Source organism: Alosa sapidissima, chromosome 21 (genome assembly GCF_018492685.1).
Source record: "Alosa sapidissima isolate fAloSap1 chromosome 21, fAloSap1.pri, whole genome shotgun sequence".
Classification (NCBI taxonomy): Eukaryota; Metazoa; Chordata; class Actinopteri; order Clupeiformes; family Clupeidae; genus Alosa; species Alosa sapidissima.
This window is the reverse complement of record NC_055977.1, coordinates 20,750,983-20,763,147: the sequence shown is the minus strand read 5'-3', so window position 1 is coordinate 20,763,147 and position 12,165 is coordinate 20,750,983. Positions and strand designations below refer to the sequence as shown.

Genomic DNA, 12,165 nt, shown 5'->3' with positions numbered 1-12,165 from the left:
TGTCCAAGTCTAAAGGCAGGCTACCTCTTATCAAGCTGTGCCTGAAATCTAATTGGTTCATAATTGGTACACAAGCCTGGAGATGGGATACAATACAAACAGCAAACATGAAGTGCTGCTATAGACACAGTAGGGGGAAGTCCAGCAAAGTAGAGGCCAACTACCCACCTCTGAGCTGGAAGGAGTGCAGTGGTCAATCTCTGGAGTAGAGACCTGAGGTCTGACATCAAATAGTCATCCTCACTAAAAAGCCAAACGCAAAAAGCCCATTCAAAACCCTCTTCATCATCAGCCGACTGCAGCTTTGACATGTATACATGGCATGCAGAATAAAGAGAGAGAACGGGGAAAATGATGGGCCTTGTCTTCATAAAGATTATTTAAAAAAAATGCAGGGGCGGGGGGGAGGATAAAAAGTCAAGTAACGCACATAAACACGCAGTATCCACACACCACGCGCCGGAGAAATGGAGAGATGCTGCAGTTTGATACGATGCAATGAGGCTGGCCATTAAACCGGGCCTCGCTGCTTCAGGGGGGATATTTCATCTTCCAGCTTGTCGCCCGGGATTGACTGTGCATATCTAGGCAGCCACATGGAACATTTATTACGACGGCTGACAGCTGTGTGTATGAAGGAGGAAGGAGGAGGCGTGCAGGGGGGGGGGGGGGGTTGTTATGTAATGCCAGAAAGACTTTCCTAGAATCCAGGAGCAAAAACTGTACCTTAATGATCAGTGTCCCAACATCTATTACCCAACAGCTACTAGCCCATAAAACATACCCCACTACCTCCCTCTATGAATTCTCAAGGCCAATCGATTGCACCAATCGATTGGGGGGGGGGGGGGGGGGGGGGGGACGACACCTGGAAGTCCTGTCCACAACACACACACAATATGTTGCACTGGAGTGCAAAAAAAAAAAAAAAACTACCGTTAGTGCTATGGTCCATACTAAAAACAGCATGCCATCACATACAGTGCTGGGTTGGCAATAGTGCTAACGAGACAGAGAATGACGCAGCTTGGAGCAAAAAACTGCATCTCCTCTACAGAAGACTACACAAAAACCTTCCATCTAGGATATAAATCTCAAGAAGCAATCTAGAAGGTCACAAGGTGGAGTAGAAAACTACAGGGATAACGCAGAGAGAAAAAAAAAAAAAAAAAGTCAGTTATGGCTTTAAAATCCTTTATTTCGCCGCATTGGTGAAAAAAAATTCATTAAATGGATTTAAAATGGGAAAAAGCTCAAGACAGAAGGAGGTATAAAGAGGGAGAGACAGGGCAATCTTGTGTGGGGGGGGCACTCTGTCTTCATGCCATCAGAGGAGACTGCTGAATGTAGATTATTCCTTCTGCGGACAGAGCCTCCCAGGAACGATGACTCAACATCGGCCGTTTTAGCACGTCTGCTGAATCATAAGCGGCGGGATGTATTTGACAGTTTACCGTCTTGTTTGTTTTTTTTGTTTTCCTGCCAATTGAAGCTATGGAGAAATCCAGAAACTTTCGCCACGCCCCTAAGGCACAGCAAACTGTCACTTTGTATGCTTCTGAGTGTTAGACAGCAAAGCCCGAGAGAAAACACTCCTGTCTGGAAAATGGGCTACTGTCTGGCACAGTTTGTGTGTGTACCTTTGGGAGACAGAAGGAGAGAGAAAGAGAAAGAGAGACAGAGAGAAAGAGAGAAAGAGAGAAAGAGAGAGAGAGGACAAGAGAGATGTGTATATATGTGGGGTGAGTAGGGTGAGTGAGTATGCAAGCATGTATGTATGCAAGTATGATGTGCTTATTTTTAAAAGGTAGACAAAGCGATGCCAATTACACATACTTAATATTCCTTCAAAACTAACAGGCAATGCCTAGCAATCAACTCCAATAGTCCCATTCAAATCTTCATTAAAGAATTCAGTGACTGGATAATTCCATGTCATTGCTCTGATTATGAGGAACATATCTCCACCAAACAGCTGACACCGCCAACACAAGAGGCACCTTCACTAATTGAGATCGATAGACCTGGACCACCCTGGCTGGCAGATTGAGCGTATCCCTCGCACTTCATTGCCTCTTCAGGACAAACAAATTCACATTCACCCACGTGTCCAACCATGACCCTCCACAACCGCCCCCCCCCCTTCTTCCCCTTCATGCATACACAAATGCTGACGTCTGGGCAATCGGGGTCATGTGGCCATGACTGGGCAGATGTCACTCATCGGTGGTCTTGGATGGAGGTCGACAGTGACAGCTCAGCAATGATGGCCACCACAGGCAGCAGAGCCCACAGCCAACGGCGACGCCGCCTCCACCAGTCTCCCGAGATGTGTCACCGCACAGTGACAGCTCAGCCAGGAGAGTCAGCGCTTCCTCGGGTGCAATCCCCGCCACTACGTGTGCCCTGGGCCATGCCCCTGTAATGTGCTGTGCTGTGCTGCGTCCAGGCAAGAGAATGACTTTCTACCAGCAGGAATAACACTTGCATCAGCAGAAAAAGTGTGGAGGCGTTTGTGAATAAATGTGAGAAAAATAGGTGAGAACAAAAAACAAAAAAAGTGTGGTGGAAATTAATTCCGGTGGTACTGACAGGTTTAAGCGGTGCTTTGATAAAGTGGTCTCGTTGCAAATTATTTTTCCCCACAGCTTTTTTTTTAAATCAGTGGTGTAGCATCAATAACTTGACACACACACACACACACACACACACTGACAGTTTGTTTCTATCCTCTTTTGCCCCCTCTCTCTCTCCACAGCCGTCGTGCTAATTGCACAGATTTGCATTTTTCCATATTGACCAAGGACTGTAAGCCCAGGAATCAATCTCAAGGAGGACATACACAGACTCCCAGTCTCACACATGGCCGTAACCATGAGGTCACCGAGGTCCGGACCTTGGTAAGTTTTTTCCAAGTACACTTCATAAAAGTTGTGCAATAATTACCGAAACATAACTGTATTTGAAAGATGCAAACATATTGTACCGCTCTAAAATAACAGACTCGATCATCTGACCACCGGTAGTTTATTAGCCATAGAGAGAATCAAACTGCTCGCATTTTGTGACTCACACACTCACATAATCCTCTACCGTTCTGGCCCCGACACTGACCTCTTAGTGCTGAACATGGCGCTGATGCCTCCTGCTGCTCGATACCCTGGGAAGCGGTCCTCCTGGTCCTGAGGACGATGAAGAAGGAGCAGCAGTGCTGGCCAGGCGTCAAGCCTTCAGCTGCAGACCTGAGATAGACGAGCACATGAGGGGAGAGGAAAGGAGGTTAGGTTACAGCCAGAGGATCACCGGCTCTACCTGAAGGTGTCAGGTTAACACTGTGTGTCTCTCTCTCCCTCTTTCTCTCTCTCTCTCTCTCTCTCTCTCACACACATACACACACATACACACACATACCTGACACAACCAAGCCAAATGAACCTCCCTTCGAGACAGGGGCTAGTGGGTGGAGAGAGAGATGTGTGTGGGGGAGAGGGGAAAGAAGACGTGAAGAGGGAGTGGAGACTGAGAGCAAAACGAAGAGATTGTGTAAGCATGGCAGACGAGGGAAAAGCAAGCACAATGGAGGGAAGAGAGAGAGAGAGAGAGAGAGAGAGAGAGAGAGAGAGAGAGAGAGAGAGAGAGAGAGAGAGAAAGAAAGAAAGAAAGAAAGAAAGAAAGAAAGAAAGAAAAAAAGAGAGAGAAAACACCAAAGCTATGACTGCCTGTGACAAGGAAGTGTCTGTGTTCCACTCAGCATTATCACAGCTAGTATCTAAAGCCTCCCTGAAAACACAATCCAAACCTTTGAAGAAAAAGCAGCTATTTTCATCCTGAAAACAAAAAGACACACCCATCTCCTCCAGAAAAAAAATGGAGCCTTGAAGCTTGAGGATGTGCAGGTATTTTTGGACTGTAAAGCTGCACTGCAGAGGGGTAACTGGGCAACACTTCCCCATTTGGCAGAGACAGAGAGAGAGAGAGAGATGGCATCAGCGGAAGCCGAAAGCTGTCAGAAAGCCTCCCTGCTTGAGAATAATGACTTCAAGAACTTGAAGAATAAACACAAAGTCATGCTGGAAAGATACATGTGTTTGGCTCTGATAAAAGCAACAGCATTAATGGCAGGACATTTTTCACAACACATTTCTAAAAGAGATAGTCCATGTCTTTGCACAGTCCTTGCTAAATTTGTTAGTAGTTCTTACAAGCAAACAGAGCGGCATGATTCTGGAAGCACTTAGCCTGTATTGCAGTTATGAAGCATCTGAAAACATCAATTACTGCTATGAGGACTCCATAAATACTCAAGCGTACTTCTGTGTGCACAGCCCACCAATAAAGTACTTCCAAGAGCAGTAGAAGATTCTGATTTGTTACCATGTTGTAATGTCTAAAAAGACAAGATAAACATCAAAGCCATCCAGGATGAGAAGTGATAGGCTGACCTGGTGTCTAATTACCTTAACGAGCATGGTGTGCTGTAAGTAAAACCATTCCCATTGAGGCCTTGCTGCTTTTTCATGAAAAGGTTAGCCTACTGGAGGAGAGTGCTTCATAATTAATGCCAGGGGCCGAGGAGACCTAGTTTAGAGCGCCGGGCGTGTAGAGGCAAGTGAGAAAGAGGTCTGCCGTTTTGAAAAAAGATACCACCACCTTCAACCTCAGCTGATCAGCTTCTTTCTCTGACTTAACTCACACACATACACACACACACATATCTGACACACACAAACACACACATGCACACACAAACACACGCCTGCACACACACACAAAACAAACACACGCCTGTACACACAAACAAACACACGCCTGCACACACAGAGAAACACACAAACACACACAGTTTACAACAGATCACAAGACGCCTACAACCAATTAGAGGTGCAATCACCAAAACAAAATGTAATTTTTTTTAAAAAACATTCAGTGTTAAGACGGAGACAACAAAGAAGGACACAGGGAGCAAATGTGACGGACGTATACACATCAAGCGCAGGAGGGCCACGGACTCACTCAAGCATGGCCCATATCCATTATACATGATGAGGGACTCGGGGAGAAGAGGCTCCGATGCTGATTGCACTGAATAAAGTCTGTGATATTCTATCTGCCCATCTTCCTCCCCCCTCCCCTTAAAACAATGGGGAAGCCAGATGAGGCAGATTAAAGACCAAAATAAAAGAAAGGGGCCAAAGCGCAGAGAGAGAGAGAGAGAGAGAGAGAGAGAGAGAGAGAGAGAGAGAGAGAAATATTGAATGATAAATAGACAGATATGTCAGCAGACGGACAGGTTGGCGTCTTCTAGGGGCGACAGATGAAAAGATGAGAGAGAGAAGCTGCTCGTTATTTTGATATTTCAGTCATTCCAAGAAAGGGCCTGCGTCACATGGGCTTACATAAAAAACATAAACAGAAAATAAATCCTCACTGAAATAGACCTTGCAGATGACAAAAGAAATCAACAATGCAGAGCTGTAATGGATTTATGCAGGAGAAAAGCTCTTTATGCACATCTATCCATGAAGCACACACATTCTAAAATTACTCCGTGTACTACTAGGAACAAACAACTGCTTTCAAAATGAGAGCTCGATCACGTCTTCTGAAATAAGTGGTCATAGTATCCGATATGGACAACCAGACCATTCATCTTGTGGCTGGAATCACTGCAAAAAGGCAGTCTGGCACATTGACTTTCCTGCAAATGATGGAAACCATTCCTGGTCTCAGTGGGTCACTTAAAATAGATGGAAAACAGATGTGTATAGGCAAGCCTATCCATTTCAGTGTATAATAGGGTATGAATAATAACATTTACAAATCCCAGCCCCACCAGATTATAGTGCAGAGCCAGAGCAACAGATGGCGCCCTTGGGAGAGCCCAAATAAAGGGGAGAAACGAGATCGCTGAAGGCAACACATCTTTCAACACAAAGCAATGTGAGAAAATATTCAACAGCCTTCAAACAGGGTATCCATTTTGCTGTAAAATGTAGTATGCATCAGAATATCAAATCATTCCTCCCCTCTCTATGTGTAGTTTTGCTTGGTACACGGAACCCAAGAAATGGCATGGAGTTATAACATTTCTGAAAGCCTTTTTTATTTCATCCCATCATTTTAATAGCTTCCATTAAGGGATGCTCATTTTCTTCCACTTTAATGACGTATTAGCACTTATATTTGAGACAATTATGGCATTTCAAAAGTCTCACTCAAAGAAACCAGCAGGCATTCACTGGCCAGTGAGGAGCTGTGACCTTAACAAGACACAGACCGAAATTCAGACAGGCACGCAGTCAGACCATCAGAAATTTGCCATTTCAGTGTCTGCCACTCATTAAAGACTCATTAAAGCTGCACATCTTCGTTCCCCTGCGTCGGTCCACTCAGACATGAGACCAGAGGTAGAGAGCATTAGCGGACGGTGAGGGGGGGACAGGGCGGCTTCTTCACTCCTGCCCTTAAGTAGAGGCAGCGAGTTCTAGGCCAGGAGCAGACAGCACAGTCTCCGTCTTACTGAGGGCTAATGGAGCCCAGAATAGCACGGTGACATCAGGCCATTGTTGTGCCTAGGTGAGAGAACCAGGTAGCCAGTCTGCCCGATGGCTCCACAGGGCATTATAGATAGGTCTGCAATATAGTTACGCATACATAAGCACTGATATAGGTTTATTTTGCTTTGTGGAAGCAGTGGGAACTTAATATCAATGATTTTCAAAAAGAGTCTGCTTCTAATAATCAAGTATCTAGATAATTTATTGGTTTTAATACATAAATAGGAAGAGTCAACCCGTGTTTAAGAATATTACAAAGATCAATTAACAATCAGTTCAACAACATTCACTCACAACGGTTATACACAACATAACCGATTCAAATCTATCAGATTATAACCAACATGGGCCCCTGTGTGTGGTAGAGACCTAATCTGATCTCTTTATTTTATTAGAAGACATGTTCAGTCTCTGCGCTGGTCACACACAGCATTCTGGAGCCAGAAGACACGCGTTCCAAACACAGCAGCCACACCACCCATAAATCAGCAGTCACACTGTCCATTAGCAACTAACCACAAACTGAAGACATCTGTGCAAAAGGGTCACATGACCCAACTCCCTGGTCTGATGATCACCGCCACTGCACAATCAAAATAGGCTTATGGATTTGGAACCGACAGTCCTCATCAAGCTAATAATACACTGCTAACACCTGGCCCAGACGTGATGACAGTGGTAATTAGTTAGCATCTGGCCCACAGATAAACGTTCCTGGGGTAGGGTGTGTGAGTATGTGTGTGTGTGTGTGTGTGTGTGTGTGTGTGGGGGGGGGGGATTCCAGATCCATCACCATTTTCTCTCCCAGGTGCAGCTGTAAGAGGAACACTGATAACATGGAAGTGATTCCTTGCCAAGCATCTGGAAGAAAGGAGTGAGGGGATCAGCACTAAATCAGCTGCCAACATGAAAACGGTTTCCTCGACAGAACATTCTGGAAGGAGAGAGAGAAAATGTGGAGGGTTGCTGGTGTGTAATTGCACAGGTTCAGCAGAAGGGGGCAGCTCAACAAGGGTGGCCGGTTGCAGAGTGTTTGTCAAAGTAAATCCAACCCCCAGCATCACCACCACCACCACCACCACCACCTAACCCCAGGCTGGGCATGTTGTGGTAAATCTCCCTCAGTTCAAGACCATTCCATGCTGGACCACAAGTGCTATTGCATTTGAGAGTCAGCAGGGGATTACTGATTGATAAGCATTTGAGAGTCAGCAGCACTACTGATTGATAAGCTCAATGCAAATAATACTGTTGAAGCTCTGGGACACAGGAGTCTGAAGAAGCCACGTCAGCCTGGGTTTGTGGGAGGATAGAGGCAGGTCACAGCCCTGCTCTGAGGACAACGCAGGACCAGCTCACTGAGGCCATATGAGTGTCACTAAAACTGTTCTGATGGAGTGAAGGAAGGGGGGGAGCCCTTTCAATTATTAAAATGCTGCGCTGGTTGTTGTTGACTCCTGAGGGAAAAAAGCACTGAACTCAGATTTGAAAACCCCTCTTTTCATTAAGGAAATGAAAATGACAAAGGATGGGATGGGAGAGAGAGTGTGTGTGTGTGTGTGAGTATGTGTGTGTGTGTGTGTGTGTGAGTATGTGTGTGTGTGTGTGTGGGGGGGGGTTAGGTTTTTTTTTATTCAGATAAAGCAACACTCAGCCACCACCACCACCCCCATCACATGCTTGCACATTTAATTATGCTAAATAACTATATTTTATCTGAAAAAAGGAAACGAAAACACTTTTGTCTATTGAGAACTTTTGGTTTTGTCTCTCTCAGACCACATTTGCCAGAGATAATGTGAATCTGGCTCTCAACACAGATATGACTCATCAATAGAGAGGTTATTATTATAATGATTTGTGGATCTGCAAAAGATACACACAGTCATTATAGCATACAGCTCAAAGAGGAGCGACAGCGGAGGTGAAAACCCAGCCGTCCGCCTAAATGCAGTTGCCACTTGCCAGACATCACTTACTTTGACCAAACCACGGTCAATAAATGAGGGAACATAGTTGCATGCCTTAGCTCAGAAGAGAAATCAGACATAATCAGTGGCCCTATTAGCCTGGCTAAGAAAGGATGATTGTACCTACAGAAAAAATAATGTTGACCAACACAGAACAACAGAACTCCAAAGCTGTGTAAATTGATGCAAAATGTGGCCATCCAAGCAGAGCAACCCACTGTGCATGTTAAAATATTAAAAGCAGCAGAGGCCATAGGCCCAGAGGGCTTACTCTACATACAGCAGAGTTCTTCAAGATCTAAAAACATCTCTATGCATTTCAACCATGATTTGACAGCTTATCTACATTCATGAATGATAAAAGATATTTAGTAAAGAAAGATATCAAACAGAGAAATGTATGAGGCGGTTTGAAAATAAAAATGGGCTACATCACTAGGTGATGATAAATGGTAGGCTACAAGTCCCAAAGTAAGCTATGTGGCTCGTCTTTCACGCGTTTGACAACGCTCCTTGCTTTATTATGATATAGTGGCTGGGATTTTCTAAGCGACCTGTATTGACACTGATTTAACAGGGAAATAGAATAGTCATGTCATGTCCTGCTTTGGTCTAAAATGCCTTGTCTTGTCAATGACAGATGAGGATATGGCAAAAGCCTTCTGGGGGTTTATCTTGCCAAGCTCTATTTTTAAACAGCGTGAACTCAATTTGCGACATGGAACCATATCATAAGTTACATCAAAACATTTAAGAGATCACACAGAACTTAGATATTGTCTATTCATAAGTCTAATTACGGTAAGTTAAAAGTAGCCTAATTTCAAGGCGATGCTTCAACAACTGGAGTCCCACCCTTCAGTCGTGACGAAATGTGCGGTTGCTAAACGGCTACGGATGAGGATATCCCAGTAGCCCATCAAGCTGCGGCCCATATAGCCTATTGCAATAACTAACAGGCTAGGTTACTGTTCTACTGCAAGTTGCCTGCAGTTTAGACCCGCATGTGAACAAGAGCTTTTAGCCTCAGATGAGGCTTGGAGAAGAACACACTGAGAAGACGTGGCATATTAAAGCTAAGCTACACATTTCCATCCTTTAGACTACAGTTTAATATGCGCTCAAGCATGTACAGAATACCTGGGGCTTGCCAACTGCCAGTCCTCTGGATTCCTTATGTAACAGCCTACAGTGTGAGCATAAAATGTAGCCTATAGGCTGATTTAAATCCTACAGTCAGTCTGCGAACTGGGGAAATAACTCTGTTTGGCGAGCCGGAATAATCAGTTAAACTTAACTGAGTACGAAAAGAATTAAGGATAGCCTACCGTGAACTGTGTGGGTAATAACAGTAGCCTATAGGGGTGACTAAGGGAGACCTGAATTATGAATGAGACTGAATGATGACAGGCTGAGCGGTGAATGGACTTCATATTTGTTCATGACGCTACATTCTGCACAGATGCAGCAAACCTTCCTTTTACCTTTTACGGTAACTGCGTCCGGAAACATGCAGCCCTAACTTATCATGAAAGAGTTTGTTAAACATTGCTGACACATCATCCAACATCCATAACAACGTCGGTCGAACACTGCACATGGCAACAACCATCTATACACAATTAAAGGTATAATATTGACAATAACTACTTACTTTAGAACAGACTGAAAAGATGTGGCATTTCCGTTCGTAAAAATCGGGCTGTCAAGGGATAATCTTCAGAAAAGCGAGGACACTCACGCATGGTCCTCCCGAAACAGCGTCTTCTCGAGTGTACAAAGCAATCGCAGGCATTTTGACCTTCTCTTCAAACAGTAGAAACTACCATCACTTTCTAGTCCAGCGGGGGAGGAGTGGAACGAACCAACGTGAGTGCATCGCTGGCAGCCACGCTCATCTGTAGACTCGACTCCGTCTGTGTCCTGCGAATGAAAACTGATCTGTGAAACATGTAATTAATTTCCTACATAATTTTACCAGAGACGAGTGAGAAAGGATCTTTAATTTTACCTTCTATTTGGCAACTTTGTAGGTGTGAACTCTCAGCGCTGCAATAGCCTTTGTGATTCTTTACCTTTGTCCTGCAATGGGCCACATAAATTATATGGCACAACTATATTATAAGTGAAAATACATAGACTACATAGCCTAGGCTATCATTTAGTTAAAAGCGAAACTATTTAAAAACACCTAACGAGACCTTAGTCCAACTGACAAGTATTTTTTTCGTTGACACTGTGACATGACATGCACAACTTCCAAAAACAGTTGTGATCTATGATCAGCTGATAGGTGTACAACTGCAAACTGAAAAGCCATATCTGGTCAACGTCTCTCACTACACATTTGCTTGTGAAGTGCAACGCATTTGCATGATTTGGCTATGTGACCAAGATGTCTGAGCAGCCAGCTCTGCTGTCAGTCCGAGTTCATCTTTTGCAGGCCGCCTGCACCTGCAAAAAAAAAAGAGTCCAGAGGTGCGTTTTCTGCCTCTCTCCCCCCTGGCAGTGCCATCCATCACACAGTCACTGCATTGCCCTGAGTGATTATGAGCTCATCTGGCCTGACAGGACCCGTTAGTGGGGATGTGGAGGTGATCGCCTGCTCCAGCTCCAGGCTCAGGGTATGGTTCCAGTCCTGTGGCCCTCCTCTGTTTGCTTTTTTTTAGTGGATATGTGTTCACCATCAGGTTTAGCCTGAGCCATCACCTCTTGCTCATGGCTCCATCTCCGTCTCCATTCAATCCTCATCATCCTTTTTTTGGGGGCGGGGGGTGCCTTTATTATAATGAGACAGTGACGAGACTGACAGGAAGTTAGTGGGAGAGAGAGAGATGAGGTGGCTTTGGAAAATGACCCAAATCAAACTCGAATCTCCCCATGGGCATTTGGACCCAAATGTGGTACGGGTGCTGTAGCCAGTTGCGCCACAGCATCCCATCTCATCTTTATTTCTACCCTTCAGACAGTGGGGTAGCTGAGAATACTGGAACCCTACTTGGCCTTCATCCCACCTTAAAGAGACTTAAGGAACTGCAGAAGCTATTGTCGGCCACTTGAATTACATGTGTATGGAATAACATGCCACCTTACTTTCCGCCGGAACAACCATCTGTTCCGAGTGAGATTAAACAGCCCTATAATGCTCTATCACTGAGCTGTAGGCAACAGGCTACTGACGAGACAAATGAGCAGTTCATTTACTCCCCCGTTAGGGCCCGAGGGCTTTGACTGGAAACTCCTTTATCTGTCAGGGGCTGGCTGCCTCTCTGCTCCCATAGACAGTTGATGAGGCTCAACATTAAATCACACATATGTGCAGTAGTGCCAATGTTGACAATACTGGATTGGCTGACCGCTGTCGTACCTTTCCATGTATATCAGGTGCGTCATGCAGTGTAACATAATACAGCATGTAGGCTATAGGCTCCATGCATTCATCTCTGCATGCAGTTTAATTCGGCATAGTTTACCTTTCATTGTCTTACCACTATACGACAACATACAAACCACGCACATAATAATGTGCACAGACAGGAAACGTGTGGCTTAGATTCATACACAAGATTAGATGTACTGTACTCGCAGGCTGGATGTCTGCACTGCAAACTTGGCCCAAATGATCCTAATCCTGTATT

General features: G+C 44.8%; 1 long non-coding RNA gene across 1 annotated transcript; it reads right to left on the bottom strand.

Annotated features, from left to right (window-relative positions):
• Positions 1-7,281: 7,281 nt before the first annotated feature.
• On the bottom strand, positions 7,282-10,605 carry LOC121695574. The gene is made up of 3 exons (XR_006026113.1): positions 10,539-10,605; positions 10,182-10,450; positions 7,282-7,418 (listed from the first exon to the last, which is right to left on the bottom strand). It is a non-coding gene; the product is annotated as an uncharacterized LOC121695574 (long non-coding RNA).
• Positions 10,606-12,165: the final 1,560 nt, after the last annotated feature.